The following is a 22,735-nucleotide window of genomic DNA, read 5'->3' on the forward strand; positions in this document are numbered from 1 at the left end:
ATTAAAATCAATGATGATTTTTTTCTTTTATTTATCTGAAATATTAAGAGGAGATATTTTAATATTTCTAAATTTTGAGGAAGAAAGTTCCTCATCGATTATTTTTTAAACTAAAGCTTTTAGTTTCTCTTGACCAAGGTCAAGTCAAACATCGCGGGAAAAATTTTAATAGCCAGTTAGCAATGGGATCTGCGCATGCGTGCTGACAGGAGGAGGCTTTTTATTTTTCTAACTCGTTTATTTTCTTCCCTCCCTCGTTTCTGCGATCCTGTAGTGTGCGTCATCAGTCAAGTCAGTTTTGTGATAAGGAGAAAGTGGAATTTATCATTCGAATTTGTGTGTGTGCTTCTACGCCATTAGTTTTGTTGTTATGTCGTACTAGCAAAAAACATCGTGGGTAAGTTGGCAAATTATTGTTCATTTTTACTATAATTAATAAGTTTGATTATTTTTAACTTCTACATTTATTGACTGAGATGTAGATGTACTTCGAATGAATATGAAAGGTAGTTTTAATTCTATGTGAATTTAAAGGTGGATGATAGGGCAAAATGTCTATCGGTCTCTACCTTTTTTTTTTGAAATATATATTTGCAATAGTTACTAGTAGTTTCATTACGATTAATTTGAGAAATATTTATATGCTGCAACCAGGGTTGGTGTGATTTAAATCACTTGATTTTTTTTAAAATCAAGATTGATTTAAAAGATTGAGATTGATTTTGATGATTTTTTTAAATCAACTGATTTTTTAAAAAAAAAATAGTTAAAACCATTAAATGTACTTTTTTTTAAAATTTTTAGGAGTTATATACTTTTTATTATTTTTAAATATATTAGGTTGGGATATTTTGTAAAAGTTTTTCATTGATAATGTTTTTTTTTTTTTAACAAAAAACTAACGGAGGGGGATGCATATGTAATTTGTACGTTTCAAATGAACTTTTTTTTAAAAAATAGTCTAGAAATAACTTGAACCTTTTAATTTATAATTTTCCTTTGGCTGTGAAGATAAGTGTGGTCATATACATATTTTAATTATGCACATTTATTTTTATGTTTATTTAATTACAAGTGCTCTTAAAATTTGTTAAACGTGTAGTTTGTGTTCATTAATTATAAAGATATACTTGTTCTGCCCCGAGTGACTTTTTTTTTCCTATTATTCCTTCATGCTCTCTGAAGTAATTCAATTTATTCTTCATTCTCTTTATAATTGCCAATTTTGTCTTCGTTTTTAAAATAACTGATTTTATTAATTCAGTGATTAATGTGTAATAACCTAATAATATTAACCATTTTCTGAGATGTGTCAAGTATTTAACTATTGTATTATTTTAAATAATAGGTATTGATGCAATATTTCAGATGCTTTAGCTCGTAACTGTAAGAAATGTTAAAAAAGAAACAAAAAAGTTTAAATCAAAAATCCGTTTTTCGAATGTTTTTTTTTCTTTTCTTTAATTAATGTTACTTTGGTATTATTTTAATGTTATTTTATACAATATTTAAATTGAAAAGTGGCGTAAACTTTTAGAGCTGTTAAACATTTTTAAACGTTATTGTTATTTTATTAGAGTAGGTTTCTTTTTTTTTTATTGTATGTTGTGGTTTTCCCTTTGGCAAACCAGTGCCTTTCTATTTTTTTTATTAATTATTTATATCATTTTTGTCTCCTTGGAATCGCAAACCACATTATTGAATAAAGCTAGGTAATACTAATTTTAGAAAAACCCAATTTCTTGCCCCGTCGAATGTAATATTTTCTAAATGAGCATTAACTCCATGCAACAAATTTTTCAATTTTTAGAAATTATCTTTATCAGGCTTATTATTAATACACAAGGGCGCCGGCAGAATAATATAAAAGGGGGTGTAACCCTCTAACAAACTACTCCCCCCCCCCTAAAAAAAATATTCTGTTACATTTTGCTTTGTTATTACATATACTTCCATCTGTTAATTTTTTTCATCTATTTTAATCGAGAAAATTCCTATGAATCCCTCGAATACATAGATTTAGTTATTCAGGCCACACCGTTTTATCCAGCTGTAGCGGGGAGACAGTCAAATTTGGCCTAACTCTTCCAGCTACTATGTGCACTATTAAACGCACCTTTAGTACAATGCGAAGCATTAAAACATGGAATCGGTTTACAATGTCTCACGAGAGATTAATTAGTTTGTACATGCTCAGTGTGCATAAGAAAAGATGACTCAGAATTCATTGAAAAAGTTATAAACAGATTTGGACAGCTGACAAGACGATTACAATTCTTGTTTGATTACACAATTTTTTAATTGTTAGGTATCAATAATTACTTAATTATTTGTTCTTGAATAAAAATATTTTTAATAAAAAAATTTTATAATCGAATTTTTTTTCTGTATCTCTTTAATTGTTTAAGAAAAGCCAGGGGGGTGCAAGTGCACCCCCTTGCACCCCGCTGCCGGCGCCCTTGTTAATACATTATACTTGTTTCACTGTAACCTTTTCAAAGTCATTGTATATTTTATAAATGTGATTTTTATTGTATGAAAAATATTTTTTAAGGCGGTTGGTAAGGTTTTTTTTTTAAAGAAAAAAGGCATGTCTATTAAGTTTTTTTTTCTTTCTTTTTTATCAAAAACTGTTCTTTGAAAGAATTTTTTGTAAAATACAGTTGTATAAAAATTTGTGAAATAAAATTTTTTCGGGAGTTTTTGCTTTTGATTTCTGTATAGTTTTTTAAAATTCGACATTATTTATTACGGTAGTCAAATAAAGTACAGTAGGGAACCGATTATCCGGAATGATCATGATCATCGCGATTCCGGGTAACTGATTTCTCCGGTTTTCTGAATCGCTACAAAGTGCCGTTTTTTTTATGTTTATAAAACGAAACTAAAAATTTATTTTGAAATAGTTTAAAAAATTATAAATAATAATACACTTAAGTTTAAATAAGGAAATAAATTATGAAATAAAAATTATATACAGGCTTATATATGTTATTAATGTTATTATTAACATCAATAACATATACATTGGGGAACCGATTTTCCGGAACGATCTGGACCATTGCTATTCCGGATAACTGATTTTTCCGGTTTTCTGAACACTGCAAAAAGCTGTTTTTTTTTATTGTTAAACCAAACTAAAAAAAATATTTGGTAATAATCTTAAAAAGAAGAAAAAACGATGAAGTAATACACTAATGATTATTTCCAAAATGATTGTATGGTCAAAAAAGAAAGAAAAGTCCTAAAATTTTATGAGGGAAAAAAATTTTTTAAAAAAATGGCGGAAAAATTCATCGAATTTTGTTCCGGTTTTTTGGTTTTCTGAATTCCGGATAACGGGTTCTGTACTAAGCTATTTGTGCTTGTGTGAGATTCGTCTACAAACGACTTTTGATCCGTCCTCTAAATCAGTTCTTTCGTCAACTCGATACGCTGTATGCTCTAAATAACAAAATGGGCTCAAAATCTTGCAGGAAAAAAATATTTTTTCAATGGAAGAAAATGAATTTCCGGTTCCGAATTTTATTCCGGTTTTCTGATTTCCGGATAAGAGGTTCTGCACTGTATACGGTAGTCAAATATATTCGAGTGACTTCATCCTCAATTTGTTTTTCAGTAATTACCGCTAGGGTTACATGTTTTTTTTTAATGTGACTATTTTCAAAATGCAGTATTGGAAAGAATTAGTGTGATTTTTCTCCCTAACAAAATGCGATAATATTGCCTATAATATTAGAATAATAAAATATTACATATTGAATGTAAATAATTATGGTTTTTTGTTAATACAGCTTTTTTTGTTAATTTAAATCTATAACGTACATCTTTGTTATTATTTAAACTGTCTTGCAGAAGGATATGAGTGCTAGAGAGTTTTGTTGCAGAAAGCCTGAAAAAATTCTGCCAAAGAGCGCATTTCAATAATATCTTTTTAACGAGGTCAATTTATGCCAATAGTTTCGTAAATCTATGTAATGTTTCGATTGTATTTTCGGCAGTTGTTGATATTGATTTTCACATGGTTTTTAATTAACCCGATATATTTCAAACAATATGCAAATTCCTGTCGTGCTTTTGAGTATTTACTTTTTAAGCAAATGATTCTATCAAACTTTTTTCAATTATTGCTATTGATATTTCTCCATAGTTTCTGAATCCGATATTTTTTATGAAATATTTATTACAAAAACCAAACACCCATTTAAGTAAACAGAACACTCATTGTGAGGAATCTGATTCACATGATTTTGTCGGCTATCTTTTTTTCGACAATTACTACTACTGATTTCAAGATTTTCAATTTTTTTTTTGTGATGATTATTTATAAAGTGTGAAGGAAATAATTTGCTTTCCCCCCCCCTCCCCCAACAAAATGCGAGACTATCACCCATAATATTAGAATAAAAAATTGTTAATTGCTCCACTTTTAAAAAATTATATAGTTTTTGTTGTTTTGTAAACACAGTGCTTTAGTAATTTTAAATTAGTTACATATATGTGTGTTGTTATTAAAAGTATCTTGTAGAATGATATTAGTGCTTGAGAGTTATGTCACAGATGGCTCGAAGAAATTCTGCCACAGGGATATTTGGTACTGTTTGTCTACGATAGGTACTCTGTCCGCCACAAAGTCTGCGGCAGTCTGGTGCTATGGAAACAAGAAGAGAGCATTTTAGGGAGGGTGGCTTCGATGAAGAGGTCTCCTTTTCTTTCGCCTTCGATGATAGCTTGTATGGGGAGTATACCAGATTGGCTGACTCAGCCACCAGTAGGAGACTTATTTAATCTGATTCAAGAACTTTTTTAAGATTCGCATGAATATTTCTTTCTTACTTAAAATAATTCTCTCGATTCAATCAGTTGTTATTTTTTAAATACAAAGGAAAAAAAGTGAACAAATTCTGACATTAAGGGTAGTACAGGTTTTTTTAATATTACTTTTTAATTTTACGATATTTATTATGAATGTTCATTGATTGTTAGATGGTTTAATTTCTAAACTTGCACATTTTTTAAAGCAGTTAATTTCTTTTATTACTTGAATTTTCTGGAAAAAGTGAAGAGCTTAAACTTAATAACTCTGATTTTAAAAGGAGATAAAACTTTTGCTGAAAATAAAAATAGTTCACGTTATCTGTGCCGGAGAAATATTAAATATCTTTGTTTTGATTATTAATTTTTAAATATTTTATTTATTTATTTATTTTTTTTTTTTTTTTTTGAAACTGAAAGCAAGTGACCGCAACTAGGATGAAATCTAAAACTATCAACGATGATTTTTATCAGCACCCATCAAACCATCTGAAATTATCTGAAGTTTTTTTTGCTTAAATTACGTTTTCTTATTCATATTTTATTGTAACCTGTACAGTTTTTTTTCACTATTTATTAAAAACAGTTTTTATTAGCAAATTTATTTTTTTCTTAATAACCAATTTACTATGTATGATAAATTTATAGATGAGTTATTTATTAATAAAACATTGAGCTGCTTTAAACAATTTTATACAATTTCCATACATATTCCATACATACATATAAATTTTTTTAATTTTTTTTCTAAAACAGAAGCTTTTGAAAAAGAGAAAAGATTAAAAAAAAGGAATCACACGCTCTAAACGATGTTTCAGGCGCGAATGCTCATTTCTCTTAACTCTAGGGCTAATACAATAGATCGAAGAAAGAAGTCTCCTTTTCTCCCACCGAAACCAGTCTTAAAGAGGGACCCCGCACCCCTACTTGAAATAATCATACCTCGTTACCATAGTCCCCGCCACCCCTCCAGACGAATGGCGGACAGAGTACCTATCGTAGACAAACAGTAACTTATCATTTGTTTAGTTGCAATCTAATTATTTATTTTGAGAGTTTTAAATTGCTGCACAAATATTTTTGCTTTTTAACAATAAACAGTTTGTTACATCAAATTGAAAAGTTACTCTATTAAAAGATCCCATAATTTTTTTACTTAACGCAGTAAGATTGCGAGTGAACTGCAGAGATGAAAGTTTCTAGTATTTAAGTGTTAAAATTTCAAACAATTTATAATTGTATATTCTAGCTTAAATAATTGTATTATATCCAGATGAAAGTCAGCTCATTCTAGGCAGGGCGCAGCACCCTGCTGCCCTTTTAGTCATAAGAATTCACCCTGTTGCCCCTGAAGTAAATTAGCGCCCTGATGTAATAGACTCCATACCCTTTTTGCCCTTTCTTTCCTCAACCCTTCTTTACTTTTTCCCCAAACTCTACAATGGATTTCTTAAACTGTTATTTTTAACTCTTTTTATTTAGTTTGTCATTGCTGTCAATACATAGATTTATATGGGAAAGGAAAAATAGCCATCACAACCCATTGTTGCACTTGTCTTTGAAAGTTTGCAGTTACTTCCACTATCATTAAATCATAATTATTATTAATCATTTTAATTATTTAATCATAACTACAGACACTTAAAAACATACTTTTATTATTTTATTAATATATGCATGCATTTTAAATAAATTACTAAGCTAATTAGCTCATTAACTCGACATATATGTTAATTTATTAAGGAAAATAAGTAATTAATGATTGCTTTGCTATTTATTGTTAAGTTAAAAAAAAATTCTGTTACTAATTGACAATGTTTTTTAATAGAACGAGTAAAGAATTCGTGTTTTTAATAGAATGTGAAATTATTGCCTTTTTAGAGTAATAATGCCCTTTCTTTAAACTTTTGCACCATGCCCTTTTTTCTGCCTAGAATGAGCTCTGAGTAAGTGAATATAAAAAAGTAAAAATTCGAAAGAAAATAATAAATAAACTTAATTTATTAAGAGATTAAAACAGCTGCTGTTTCTTTCAATTGTTTACATAAATAAGAGTAGTAAAACTTTATTCCATAGTTATGTAAAGAACTTTTAGAATATCGTAATCAAGTTTAATATCAGTGTATTATCAGGGTGGCCACCCACCTGGAAAACCTTGAATTATCAGGGAATTTTTTTTGTGCTGGAAAAAACCTGGACAAATCAGGGAATTTTAAAAAAAAGCTGAAAATTTTTTTAAAAATTATTTTACTATCCTTTATACCCACTTTATTTAGACGGAAATTTATCGTCAAACAATTTAAATATTATCAACTTAACAATAGTACTTTGTTTTTATTAAAATTCTCTCCATTATCACTCTGCTAAACTAGAGTGCCATATGAAACTCTCCCGTGGTTGCTAAATGAATGGAGAAATCCTTCACCTCTTTGGAGATTATGGAACTATGCAGTTTAGGAAAGGTAAAGATTGTAGGGGAGGTTGAGGAAAGGGTTTGGATATTTGGTTCTATTAATAAAAAAAATTTTTTTCATCTTCATCTAGTCCGTAGACCTTTATCGTTCAAGTTTGTTCAGATGCTTTGAGGGCAATTTTTCTTTTAACGAAATTTTTTTGTATTTTTAACTTTATAAAATTTTCCAAAGAATAATTGGTTATAATTTAATAATAGACTTCATCGCGTAATTTTTTCTTAAAGCTTTTGTATTATTTTTTGTTCGTTTATTTGTTTATTATATTTATTTTGTTTTGTTTATTATATTTTTTGTTATTTGTTTTGTTATTTTGTTTGTTTATTATATTTATTTATAATTATTACACTTATAATTTTAAAACAATTTTCATCTCTTAATTTTTTTTCTCCACTTGTATTAAGAATACAAATAATGTATATCTTGAAAGTAAGAAGTAATTATTCAACAGCCTGAATATTTAGATATTCAACAAAACTATATAGTATTCAGCAAAATGAAATCGGTTCCCTACTGTATTTGGATAAACTAAATTTTCAGCATAGTAAATGAATAGGCTGAATATACTGTAAATAGACACTAACTACTCTGTGTATTTAACAGAAAGCACTTAAACTTGTATTGTCTTATGTTAATTATGAATTTAAAAAAAATTAAGATTTAAAATTCAGAATTACTGATTTTTCTGAAAAACTACCAACCAATCACTAAAGTCAAAATAAACAGAAGAACATTACAGTCACTAATCCATGAAATATGTAAACAAATTATTATGGAAATTTTTTTAATTACTCTAATTAAATACATAATTTTAAAAATTAGAACATGCATCACACTACATAATCAAAATGAAAATGATGGAAGTAGAAATTTAATTCAAAATTCAATAGTCTAGTTCATTTGCTCCTCGCAGCATACGGTAGCACATAACTAGTTTTGAACATTTTTCCACCACCAAACAAAGTATGTTGAAAGCAGTTCACTAATCCCCCTCCCCCCAGTTTACTTTAGAAGAGCTAAAAATAGACAAAAATTCCCTGATTGTGAATGTTGCATGTGCCCAACCTGTTTAAAAGATTTTTCTTTAAAAGATGTCTAATGTACAAAACTGCTAATGTTTATCTTTAAAAATGTCTAATTTTTAGTATAATCTATATTATACACTAAATTTGGTTTTAAATAAATTTCTTAATAATATCACTGCAGATTTTCAATAACACATGAAAATGAATACATAATATTACAAAAGATGTGAGCTTTCAAAAGTACAAGATTTTGGTTACTATTCAAAATATAAGTGTTTCTTCAAAATTTTAAATTTATTTTTTCTAGAACATATTTAGAAACACTATCCTTTATAAAAAATATATAAATTTTATGTATTAATTAAATTTCACATATGAATATAGGTTTTTGACATTTTCGACAGTGAGGTTTTTGCCGTGACGGTTTAAACCGTCTAGTTTTATAAAATAGACAAATACATCGATTATAATATTTTGTAAATAATTTAAATATAAAAATTCATTGGAATTTGAAATCATGATAAAATACTAAATAATGTGAAATAAAAGTTAACTTATTATCCATTATAAATTTTTTTAATAAAACTTAACATGATTGATTATTTTAATGACCACAGCAAAACTAAAACTAGATGCATAGTTTAATAAGCAATTTAAAAAACTATTAAGAAAATTGTTTAATAGTGTCTATGTAATTAGTTGGATAGCAAAAAGCTTACTTTATTTTAACAAAAAAAAAAAAAACGTAACTAATAAATAAAACCGAAAACATAATTTACATCTTGGATCCCAGTATGATTTGATTTCTAGACAAAGGAAGAATTAAGAGCCTTTATTAATACCAGTAAGAAAAGATGATACTACAAAATATTTAAGCTATTTTTTTTTTCATTTCATGATTAAATTATTATTTTCTTGTGTAAGTTTTCTTTTTAACTATAATTGTTTTCTTTTGAATTAAAATTTAAACCATAAAAATCCCAACAGTTTTTTTTTAAACCTGTTATCTTTCCTCTAGGCATGCAATTGCAAAAAATATTTTTGAAGCCCTCTTTACTCAAAGTTCATTTTTCAGTTTTGTATGACTAAGGCCAAAATTCGAAACCATCTTTTAATTGATGCTGAACTGCATAGACTAGAATGAAGAAATACTAAAACTATTATAACATAATAAAATATTACGTATTTAGGATACAGATTCTAATGATTTTACTAAATATTGATAGTAAACCCTTGAATTGACTGAAAAAATTATTCCAATTTAAGAAACATTTATATTTTTTGTAAATTATAATTAGTTTACTTATCAGGGAATTTATCATAGTTATGATTTATTGGAAATATTCACGAATATATGCGTACCTGCCCACATTGCAAAATATATCGCATATGTGATCATTTGAAAAGCATAATCGTCACAAATCGAGGGCATCAAAAAGTAATTCTACAAATGCGAGATTGATTATTTCCTGTCTATGATATTGTACCATTAAAAAACTATAAAAATCTGTAGGAATAACTGACAAAGATACGTTTGAAAATCCACATGGAATTGCCATTAATTGAGTATGAAATGTGCAATTCGAAGTTTGCCGAGCAAAACAATCTCCAAAGCCATCTTCAATGGAATTTGCAGTATATTATGATGGCATATTAAAGTATTGCAATTTTAAAAACTATGTAGAAATTTGTTGCGAAAATAGCGCAACCACATAAATTTTTTTCTTTGCTGATTGGAATTAATGTTAATTATCTCCTTTCTTTTATTTTTTATTGAATGAGGATGCTTGTTTACCTTAAAGACCTATTAATCGGAAAAATCTAGTCTCGGGACTTGCTGAAGATCCAACAATTCCGGATGTGGGACTTTCCATTGTATTATGTAATAACTAAAGCCCGGAATTTCAGGCAATAAAAAATGCAAAAATAGGTAGGCAAAAAGGCATTTAAAAAGCTTGAAATAGGCACTTAAAATTGGAGCAAAATGGTAGTTGGTAATGCCTAAAAGCCCATATGGGTATCCAAGGTATAAAAAAAGTTGCTAGAAGTATCCGGTATACCTACATATTCATCTTACTCGACTGTCGTAGCAATAGTACAAAAGAAGTGGATATAATTGCACAAAAAAACCCTAAACTGCGTAAGTGTGAAATAAAAATTGAAAACTCATACTTACAATAATATTGTATGCAGATTTATTCTGATAATTGGTTGCTGTTGCACAACTAGATGCTTTTTCAAATTTTCAAAAGATAAATTTTGTCTCCTGTCAGTCAATATAGTTTTAAACAAAGAGAAGGATCTTTCTACTTCAACAGAGGTTATGGGTGCGTACCTAAAACAACTTGCCATGGTAAGAGATATGGTAAGTTCTACTGTAGTATCACCGCAAAGTACTTTTGCAATGTCCTTGATGCATTCAAAGTCTGTATTTGCAGAAATGACGTTTTCACATTTCTTCCTTATTCTGTCACCAGCTGGTCCAGGCACAGACATTAGTTCTTCAATAGTACTGTCGAAAATCTTTAGTGACTCGGACAAAGACATATTTCTTTTTTCCATGTGTTCAATAGCTCCAGGGAGCTTCCCAAAATAAGTTGAAATAAAAGTCAGTTCAGTTTTTATTTTAGAACTGCTAAGAAGACTTTTACTTATGAATATTGCCTTTTCATTCGAAAAGCTGGTAAGGACTCGAGTAACTTCCTCAAAATTTGTGCAGTATTATGAGACTACTGAAATCCATGTTCCCCATCACGTAAGGATTGGTTTGGGAGGTAATTGAATGCCTGGTGTAATTTCTTTGAACACCTGAACTCTAAGGGGCTTTCACAAATACTTTTTTCACACTAGAAACAAGCCAGTCTACCCCAGGATAGAGACCTCTTACTTCCTCTGCTATCCTGTGCAATGCATGAGCAAGGCACGTTAGATGGATCATATTAGGAAATAAAACTTTTAAGCCATTTCCAGCTTATTTCATGTAGGTGGCTGCATCTGTAAAAAATAATAGCACTCTTTCATGCTTAGTACTATTTGGCCAAAGTAAAGCCAATGCATTAGTGAACAACTGTGCAATTGTAGTACTGTTAGTCTTTGGCAACTGTTCAGATGTCAACAAAAAGATTTTATGTTTTTCAAATGGGTCCATAACACTAACAATAACATTCGCAACATATCGTCCAGTTACATCTGTCGTTTCATCTATAGATAGCCATATGTTTTTCGTTCCGATTTCATTTTGAATAGTTTTAAGAATTTCGGTGTAACAGTCATCTAAATAAGTTTTCCTTAAAGTTGATTCACAGGGCACACTTTGATTCGTATATTTTTGCAAAAAAGCTTGTATGCTTTTATTTTCAAGTTTCCACAACGGAATGCCAGCATCTACAAATGATCTGCATAAATCCATTGCAAATTCAGATTCGCGAGAAGATAATTGATAACAGGTGGGAATCGGGGTCGTTGTTTTCCTATCTTTTTTATCCTTTGCTGTTTTATGCTTAGATGTCTCCTAGTGCTGAGATATAAAATACTTCTTCTCAAAATTTACTGACTTCTCGCATGCCTTACAAAACAGAATGCTCCCATCAGTAGAAAACACATCCGACCCTAACTCTTTCACAAAACTGTCCAGTTTTTTGCTTGTGCAGGCTTTTACTTTAGGCATGTTTGAAATAACTAGTACTAGAAAACAATTTCGTGCTCCTGCTACAATGTGCTCAACCAGTTTGGTGAATTCGTTTTGTAGATAAGAGAGCATACGAGTTATTCGATGGTGTAGGCTATATAGGCCGTAAGTAAGAATAAATTCTATTGGTTGTAAGTAAAAATAACTCCAATCTTCTCACTCCCTTTCTCTCTCCTTGCAAAGCACATCGGGCGAAGGTGACGCCACGAAGAGATGGAGAGGAAATATTAATAAGACAAAAGGAATAAAGTCCTAATCTCTATAAATGCATTACAATACATCGGATGACAGTCAACCATTTCTGTACTTCAAAATTTCTTCATTTTGCGTTTATGCTCGGTCAAAAGCACAAAAAGCTTTGCAGAAAAATTTTAAATTAGACAGAAATAGGCATTTATGAACAAAAGGAAAGAAAAAGGCATTTTCAGAAGAAAACGTTTAAAAAGGCTGAAAAGGGCATTTATGTCATTTTGCCTGAACTTCTGGACTCTAGTAATAACCGAATTCCATCCTCTATTTTTAAATTACCCTCTTATACTATTTTATGTGTACATTTCTATGAATAATTCTCTTTCATTATCAAAAAACCAAAAAAATATGAAACTTTTGAAAAATAACTAAAGACAAACTAAGAGACAGCCTTTGTGTATAAATTTTCTTTAAAAAAAAAAAAGAAAAAAAAGGGCGATACCATGCACTTGTAGCCAGGTATGCTTAAATTTTCCCCCCATTAAATTCAATAAACTAAATACCAAATTAAAGGTTATTTAATTTATTTTATGAATAGGCATTCAATTATTTTAAAAAAAGTTATACACTTTCCTTAAATTGAATAAAATGTAAAAAGTTGCAGACATGACAAGGAGAATTCTTTTTTTTTGTTGCTATTGCAGCATTTAATATTTATAATTAAACATGATATTTTACGATATATTGTATTTACATAATTAATGAATGGAAAAACGTCATTTTCATGTTTTAAAAATGGGGTGCTTATAAAAGAACATGTTTACTTTTTAATGACCTTTTTTCAAATTTTATTAAAATAAAGCAATTATGTACAAGATCTATTTTCTTGAAAATTGGATTTCTTTCAACTATTTGCAGTGATGTATTATTATGATTTTCAAACAATTATTTTTTTAAAAATATTTTTTAAAGAATTTGTAAATAGGTATTGGTCATGTCCGCAATGTTATAGACATGACAAGCTGCAAAATATAATTTCATTAACTTTTAATAAACATTAGAGCTTGATAAAAAGTCTCTTTCAATAAATTTGTATCACAAACCATCAAACTTATAAAATTTGCACTGTTGTCATTTTCGTAATGACTAATAACATAGACAAATTGTACTTAGTTTAAACATGTTTAAATTCCTCCACTTAAAGAAAATATATGTATTTAAAAATTAAAACAACAATTGCATTAATGGCAACATGTGTATTTCGTCTAAATTATGTTGAGAATAATAGCAACAAAAGATTTAATAGAAGATTAATTAGAGTAGAACATCGTTTAGAATAGAACAGTTTTAAAATTATTTAGGTAATGTGCGTGTTTATTTCCTGATGTTTTTCTATTAAATTGAATTTTTATTTAGAGTTTCGAAAAGATTCAATTTCTGACATTATATAATTAATTCAAGCTAATAAAACACCAGCAGACCATCTTTGGAAAAAAGTGGCAATTAAAACTAATAATGTTTTGCTAAAATCTCCTCGGAAGAAACTTGATGATTTAACATATATATCAAAAATGCCTTCATTAAAAAGAAAGCAGATAATTAAAAATTCCATTAAAAGGAAAAGGCAACAGGTGCATATTTAAAGAACAGATCATGGGTGCAAGTTGGAAAAAAGGCCAAGACTGAAAATTTTTTGACTAAAATACCTAGCATACACAATACCCCCTCGACATAAGCAAACTATCTAAGAAAGCTTTACCATAATACATCAAGTTTAAATACTGCACAAAAAATATTTATTCATCTGTCTTTTGATAAAATAACAACAGGACATAAGAAAGTAGACCAATAACGTAGACCTAAAAAATATTTTTAAGGGCAGAAGAAAAAAAAATTCCGATTTCCGTCTTCGAGTCAGTCTTGTTACCGTCTTACTTCCGTCTGCGGACATTTTCGAAAGACGGAAATCCGTCCTGGGGACGGAAGACTTGCACCCATGGAACAGATTCTAGAACTAGTAGTTGAAAAACCAGGAATGATAAATTAGCAGAGGAAACTGAAATAAAAGTAAAACAATTTTTCATTAGGGATAATATTAGCCGTATGATCCCAAGAAAGAAGTGATATCTATAAAAACACCTACTGAAAGAGAAAGACATCAAAAGTGCTTAGTGATAAGCATTGGAAAAGCATATGAGTCTTTGAGAAAATTTTGATTTCCATATTAGGAAAACTAAATTTTTTTGAGCTTCTTCCTAAATATGTTCTTCCATGTGGAAAGAAAGACCAAGAAGTCTGTTCATATACTACGAAAAATTAGCCTTGATTCTTTCAGAAACCTGAGCTATCTGTCCTGATCTTCAAAACATTCTAAAACAACTGCGAAAGAAAGTATTCATAACTTCTAGTAAAAAGCATGTCTACTGCATACCAAGAATGCAGAGTAAAAAAATACTTAGAATCAAAAATGTCAGAGCAAAATTAAGACAGGTCAAATATTATCAATGGCAACAGAATGAACAAGGTTTCACTGTCAAAAAAAATCGTTACAGATTTGGGCCGTGCAAAGGTCTGGTGGAGCTGCCAGTCAATTCAAAAATAGGTTTATATTCGCAAATTTAGTTTTTCACAATGAAGAATTCATCAATAATGCTGACTCTGAAACAGCTCACAGAAAAGGAGCCGTTGATAGAATAAGAGGCATCATAGAAAACGTAGCTTAGAGAGCTGCATTGCAAGGAAGAGAAGTTGTTGTCGATGCAATTTTTTTTATCAAGTGGCTCACAATATTTCAGCAGGAACTATAAAAATAATGCTTGTAAGCAAAAGTCACTGTCCAACATGAGGCAACGAAGTTGAATGAACTATATAGTCTCTGCAAATCTAACCTAAATACAAGGTTATTACATTTCCTCTTGCCTATAACATTTAATTCAGTTCAATTTTTTTTTTTTATATACTCCTTTCTCTAGTCCCCAAATCATGCACCAAGCTGAATTATTTTCTAAACTGCTTTCAAAACTTGCTTTAGATTCAAAACAACAAACTTCAACACTAGCAACATTTTTAGATAGTGGATAGCTGTATTGTTTGATGAATATTGGTGGCTTGGCCAAATAACTTCAACAACCAAGACAGATATGACACTGTAAAATAATTTCAAATTCGTAGCTCTAAGCAAGTTTAAGCTTTTGGAAGAACCGCTATTTGAAGTAATGATAACTGACTTATACTTACGTAATTTGTCACTAAATCACTCTGTACAGTTTATTCATACAATTCTGAATTTGCTTTAAAGAAAAATTATATAATAAATAAATTATAATGTAATTTCTTAAACATTTGCCTGGAATCTAAAATAAAACTAATTTACAATAATTAATTTTATTAAAGAAATTTGTAATATCTTAATGATATACGACCATCTAAGGTTATTTATAATGAGAAATCTTGTCATGTCTGCAACGCGTATGTTATTTTTAATTTAGTAATTTTCAATTAAACTAATTTTATTTCTTCAAAAGTCTTGTGATTTCTTTTATAGAAATATACACTGAAATCATACCTATAAAAAGTTTCAATCTATTTTATAAAATTCATAGACTTTGGAGTAGAAAAATTTTCTGAAAGCCATATTTCTCTGTGTCTTGTCCGCAACACTTCAAATTTTTATTTTAAAGGTCTTTAAATTCATTTTAATTTTTAAATATGCATTTGGTTAAAAGAAGACAGGCCTCTAATTTTATAATGTAAAAAACTAGTAACCTAACTAAATTTTTATTTAATAATGAGCAATTAAAACTTTGTAAATGTCATGCCCGAAACATGCACAATACTGTAAAATTTGAAATTGCCCAAAATGATTATTAATTGATTAACAACTTTACAGCTTTTTTTATATATAAAAAAAGTTTACTTAACATTACGGCCTAAGAGTTTAAAATCTCTTAGAGACACCATAAGAAAAATTAAAGATAAAGGAATGAAATTAAAAATTAAAGTTAAATAATTAACAATAACTAAATAAATCAGAAGTGGACTTTTCATTAAAACAGGGAGTTAAGAAAACAACCTTTTCCTTTAAAAAAAAAAAAAGAAAAAAAAAAAGCGTTTTTGAGCAGGGTTCGCCAAGTGGGCCCACCTTGAAAAAACCCACTAGGAACGTTAAGTGGGTTTTTTCAAAAAAAATTTTTTTTTTTTATTCAAACTTATTGATAAACATTTAATTTTATATAATTTATTGTGAAGTAAAAATTTGTCAAATAGAGTTGCATGATTTATATAATTAAGTTTTTAATATTTGCAAAGTAAAAGAAACTCTAGCCTATAATTTCATAATACTATTGAAAACTTGAAGTGGGTTTTTTTCAAAAAGTAATATTTTAATGAAATTAAATCAGATAGAAATTCAAATAATATAGTCTGTAAAGATCAATTTTTCAAATGTAGTTGCATGCTTTATACGATTAATAAACAGGTTTATAATAAAGGAAGTTGAAGATATCATTTTCCACCCAATATAGCACTAAACAGGTTTTTTCAAGGACTATTTTTAATGAAAAAATATTTTAACACTTTAAATAATTTAAGATGTAGGCATACATTTTAAAAATACAGTTGCATTGTTATACATGCATTACAAATTTAAACAGAAAACAAATTTTTATAGATATGAAGAGATACTGAAATCTTATGACTTTTTTATATAATTGCTTTTTTTTTCTTGCTTAAACTTAAACCAGACTAAGATTAGAACTTAAAATTAACTTCATTGAATATGAATAATTTTTTTCTCGCTATTTTCTACCAATGGATATAATTTTTAATTCATATAAGCATTTTTAGTAAAAATATTTTTTTAAGTATAAAAATATCTATTGTATAAGTAAAAGGACTGTCACTGACACACCCCTAAAAAGAAAAGTAACAAAATAAAGCAAAACAAAAATAGTATGAAAATATTTCTAGAAAGGGGGTTCCCCCTTGCTTTACTTAAATCAAGTATGGTCATGTCTAGGCAGTTAAAGTATAGTTTTGGTTTTGATGCTGACATAGTGGTCTGCTAACAGTCCAAATCAAAATATCTGATATTAGTGAGTCTTCTTTTAAAGTGAATTTGAATATAGTTTAGGATTGATTTTAAAACTTTTTATTTTTAAAAAATGCCGAAAGTAATAGGAAGTGGAAGAAAATCTGCATGTGAATGGAATGAGATAATAAAAATTGATGGAGATTCAAAATGTCAATGCAAACATTGTAAATCATTTTTGAGCTGTAAAATTGAAAGAATCAAAGCTCATTTGCTAAAATGTACAGCTAGAAAAGCTAAGCAAGGAGAAAATGATGAATCCAACCAATTTGAAATTGCTTTAATGCAAGATTCCTTAACAAGTAGTGAAATTTCTTCAGTAACTAGCTCAGTACCAAGCACTTCTTCTTGCAGTATCTACCAAAGTGATATTTCTGATTTTCTTTGCCGAACAACAGCTGTGCAAAAGAAAGAACTGGACAAAGCAGTATCAACTTTTTTTTTATGCAGGAAATATACCTTTCAATGTTGTTGAACTTGATTATTTTAAGCAAATGATTGAAAAATTAAGGCCAGGCTATAAACCACCATCTGCTAAAGATATTGGAGGAAATCTTTTAAATGAGGCTGCAATGGAAGTCGATCAACAACTTATAGAAATGGTCCAAAATTGTAGTTTAACACTAACATTTGACGTTTGGTCTAGTGTGAAAAATGATCCTATTCAAGCAGTTACCATTCATACAGGAACCAGCAGCCATCTTTTGAAAGTATATGATGCAGGCTCGGTAAAGAAGACATCTCATCAATGTGCATCAGTTGTGGAAGCTGCTATTAAAGAATGTCAAGAGAAATTAAACAGCACAGTATTTGCTATAGTAACCGATAATGAAAATAAAATGGGGAAGATGTGGGAAATTTTAAAAGAAACACAACCAAAACTTATAACCTATGGATGTTCTGCCCATCTTTTAAATTTGGTTGAAAAAGAAGTATCTCCTAATACTGTTATTGGACACATCGTGGAAGTTAACAAATATTTTAGAAATGTGCATCAAGCACATGGAAGGGCAAATGAAAAAAACTGTTTAATGCCCCAATTACCAAATGATACTAGGTGTAGTTCATATTGTGATTGCGTAAAAACTTTCGTTAATAATTACCATAAATATCGTGAGATTGCTCTTGAACATCAAAATGAATTCAATAAAAATGTATCAAAAATATTAAATAATGTTGGACTTTACCAAGAAGCTATTAATTTGGAAAAGCAGTTGTCAACTGTTTCTGAAGCTTTAAATAAGCTTCAAACAGAAAATACCTCAATTTCAGAAGCTGTTGAAATATGGATAAACTTAATATCGAGTGACGAATTAGAACCCCATAAACAACATTTTGTAAAAAGATTTCATCAGGCTGTTCAGCCACCTCATTTATTAGCTTATATTATGGATCCCAAAACAAGAGGACAACTTTTAAATCATGATCAAGAACAATTAGCAGAAGACTGGCTTTCTAAGCATCACCCAGAATTTCTACCAGGTGTTATGGCCTTCAAAATTTCTGATCCCGAGTACTTTCCAAAATCAATGATGCATGACACTGTTATTCAACAGTTTTCGTCTCAAAAATGGCGGAAAATTATGGCAAAAAAAAAGTGAAAAAAATCCCAAGCTTCCACAAAATTTCTGCAAATTCTTTTTTTCTTTACACTCAGCACCAGCATCCTCTGCCTCCATCGAAAGACATTTTTCAACCTTCGGTTTGGTGTGGAGCAAACTACGAAATAGATTAGGAGTAGATAAAGCTACAAAACTAGTAAAAGTGTATCGCCATCTAAGGGAGAAATGCGGACACTTTGAATCTGGTGTATAATATTAATAAATAATTAAAATTTAACCTTTTTTTTTTAAATTAACTCTTAGCTTCTGCTGACAATTTTTAACTATTTGGAGAAAGTTTCTCATCATCAAAAAAAAAATGGCTACCCTTCTTAAATATTATTTTTACAATTTCACTTTAATATAATTTATTCTGTTCCTTTTAATATCATATCTTTAAAAAAATTGTAAAGAAACAAAAATGAAATTCATTTACTAAGTGATACATTAACTGATTTAAACAGTTTTATTGTCTGCTTTAAAAAAAACTTATTGTGTATGCTTTTTTTATAATTTTATATGTATTTATATGTTTTTTGAAATTAAAAATATAAAGTTAAAATTATTTATCTAAAAATGAAGCCTTTTTCCTAAGGTTCAATATTTAAAAAAAAAAAAAAAAATAGGACAAACTACTAATACTCTTTATAATTATATGTCATTGTAATTTCTCTTTTTATTAATCTTATTGCAAATAGATGGAAGACCATCAAATATTTATTTCTGTTTTATTAAAGTTAAAAGTATGATGAAATTTTAGTTTTTACTGATTATAAATATTTACTGATTATAAATTCATAATAGGTAATATTTTTTATATGCTTATTAAATATAGTAAATAAATGTGTGCAAAAACAAAAAGATTAACAAACTTGTACCTTTTATATTACTGTTGCATTTATATTTTATAATGCTTGAGATAAAAATTGTGAAACATTTTGAGGTAAAAACTGTCTTTAACAATAAAGAAGATTCAAATATGTATTAGTGACAATGTGTTCTTTAAGCTTATTTTAATTTTGTTATATTTATTTAAAATTAACTTTCTGGATTTATTTATATTTTTAAGCTTATACAATACTATTTAATAATTAAAAATATTTACGCAGTAAAAGTTTTTAAGTTCAGGTTTACTAAATGAAAAAACCCAATTTTCCCCGGGTCTTTTCGAATAAAACCCAATTTTCCCCGGGTTTTTTCAATAAAACCCATGCGGGTTGGGTTTTTTCAAAAAACCCCGGGTTTTTTCAAACCCTGTTTTTGAGGGATGGGGACTTATTTTTACAAAAAGGGCAAGTAGGATGCATTTATAGGAATCAAAGGGCAGAGGGGATAGGCCGTCCTTCTAAAAATGCTTAGGAAGAACACTGATAATAAGTTAAAAGACAATTATTGGCAATAACTTTAGTTTTACTTAACATTAAACATACCATACCATAACCAGTCAATGGATCAGTCATTGTATGTTGTAGTGTTTGTATTTTTAGGGTGAATTGAAAATCTCTACTAAAATTGTAACATAAAACAATTAAATTCAATATCTAAATTGATAATAATTAACAACGAATAGCTATAACCAGCAATATAACTGGACAGTAATAATATAGCAAATAATATTGGTCTAGTATTTTACCTTGTTTTCAGAAAAACCAATTAATAGTTTCAAAATTTTTGGTTAGATTTTTTATTTAGGGTATATAAAATAAATCATAATTATAGTAGCATATAAAGCAAGTATTATGCATGATTTAATATCTAGTTGAATGTCCCTAATGGCAAAAAAACTTCCCTAGGTTTTTAAGATTACAACAGTAATGACAGTTGGGCACTTTCAATGTGTCGTGTTAAAAACCAGTTTTTGACGTCAAAAACACAACCTTGACTATAATCAGGGTGGCCACTCAAATCAGGTTTCGAATTTCCCCGATTTTTCCAGTAAAAATCTTAAATTTCCAGGTATTAGTTTGCAAAAGAAAATAATTCCAAGCAATTATACATTAATAAATTTTTATATTTATTTACATTTCAATATGAAGCCATTTTATACTGCATTTAATCCAAACAGTGCTCTTCATAAAATTCATTGATATAATTTTCCTTAAACCAATATCTAAAGTGAATGTTCAAATAATGTTGTTTGTTTCGAATTAGCACTATTATTTTAAGAGCTATTCAGTATTCGCAAATGCAAAATTGTCGAATTTCTTGTTCTATATTCTATAGAAAAAACTAGATAAAATTATTTAAATTATATTCTTTTTTTTCTTCTTATTTGAAATTAGAATATTTAAAAAATTCCAATCTAACTACATGGCTTCTTAGTTTAGATCAGTTAATTGTGTTTTACAAATAGGCAATTACATGGTGTCAGACATAAAAAAAAAGGAACATAAATTTCATAAAAACATTATCTTATAAACATAAAATATCATAACCTATCGAAAAACAATTTGTTTTATAAAAACTGATTATAATATGTGCAAATTAAATTGATTAAATTATTGGAGTTGGTTGTAAATCACATGAAAGCAAAAAATGATTACTCATTTACGAATTGTCTAAACTATGTGAATTTGTTTGTAATTGAAATGTAAACTTGATTGAATTCTGAAGCTGACATTTGAATAAAAAATTGTATGCAGTTCTCAACTTGCAAAACATGATATAGGGTGACCTGGGGTAATTCACGATCACTCTGTTTCTGGAGTAAATAATGATCACCTAAGTTATATTTAAAATAAAAAAAAAAAAATTTTTTAAATTTGAGACATGGACAAGAATGCTTGTACACTTTACTAAAGTATAACTACATTTACTTAATAATAGCTTTTTGTTTTATCTAACAAAATAAGTATCTTTTAAACTGCTTTCTGTATTTTCAATTTCAAAGATGGGTTTCAAAATGTGCACATTTCTGCAAAGATCCCCCTCCTTCTCTTAATAATAAATATTTTGAGTTATTTTATATTTCTTTGAAATAAAAATAGTGTAAGCTTTTGTTTAATTGTTTCACATCTATTGTAAACATTATAATTGATTATAGAAAACTGTATCAAATGTTGCCCTCTATAGATGGGGTAATTATTGATCACTGGGGTAATTCCAGATCACTGTCATTTCTTCTTATAAATAGCTAATAAATAGCTAATTTTCTTTTCTTAAATAATAGTTCATATTTATTAAGTGGAACAACTATAAAATATATTTTAACTGTCATCACAAAATTTGTTTTTAACGGTATACAAGACTGTATTCTGATTTGCACCATTTCTGGTTTGTCATACCTTGCTTCTATCTTACTTTTATGTGTGTACATTGTTAGAATAATTTTTAAGTTTATAAATTAGCTTAGTATAAATATGGTGAGAAATTATTAGCCTAAAAAGGATACTAAGCTTATAGAAAGCAAAATTAGTAAATTTCTTTTAATGATTGAAAATGAAAATTTCAATGTGAGAGCTGCTGCCAGAGCTGTTGAGTTGACATACCTTACTCTTTACTTTACACTTAATGATGTTAAAAAAATCCAGCAAAAGTAGCCTATGTGGGAACTCTCTTATATTTCAGCAGAACATGAGAATGAGTTGGCTGATTGCCTAAAATGTATGGCATGATGCAAAGATTTTTGGAAAATTTAAAGTGTTAATCTTTCTTCTTGCTTTTAAATAAATAGTTTTATTAGCTGCTTAAACATATCTTTTTGGTTTATTTGTTTGATCTTGATGTCTTATTTGTTAATTACCATTATATAATTATTTTTAAACAGCCCCTTTACAATAAAAACTGGTGATCAGTAATTACCCCAGAAGTGATCAGGAATTACCCCAGAAATGATCAAGACCACGTTTTGGGTTTGG

General features: G+C 28.5%; 1 protein-coding gene across 1 annotated transcript in view; it reads left to right on the forward strand.

Moving 5' to 3' along the window:
• The first annotated feature begins 263 nt into the window (after positions 1-263).
• The window catches only part of LOC122268880 (uncharacterized), a 64,561-nt gene continuing 42,089 nt past the window's right edge, over positions 264-22,735 (forward strand). Inside the window, exon 1 of the mRNA XM_043039669.2 lies at positions 264-397. The gene's annotated coding sequence lies outside the window, so the exon portion shown is untranslated. The remainder of the gene's footprint in view (positions 398-22,735) is intronic.

Source organism: Parasteatoda tepidariorum, chromosome X2, assembly GCF_043381705.1.
Source record: "Parasteatoda tepidariorum isolate YZ-2023 chromosome X2, CAS_Ptep_4.0, whole genome shotgun sequence".
In the NCBI taxonomy this organism is placed as follows: Eukaryota; Metazoa; Arthropoda; class Arachnida; order Araneae; family Theridiidae; genus Parasteatoda; species Parasteatoda tepidariorum.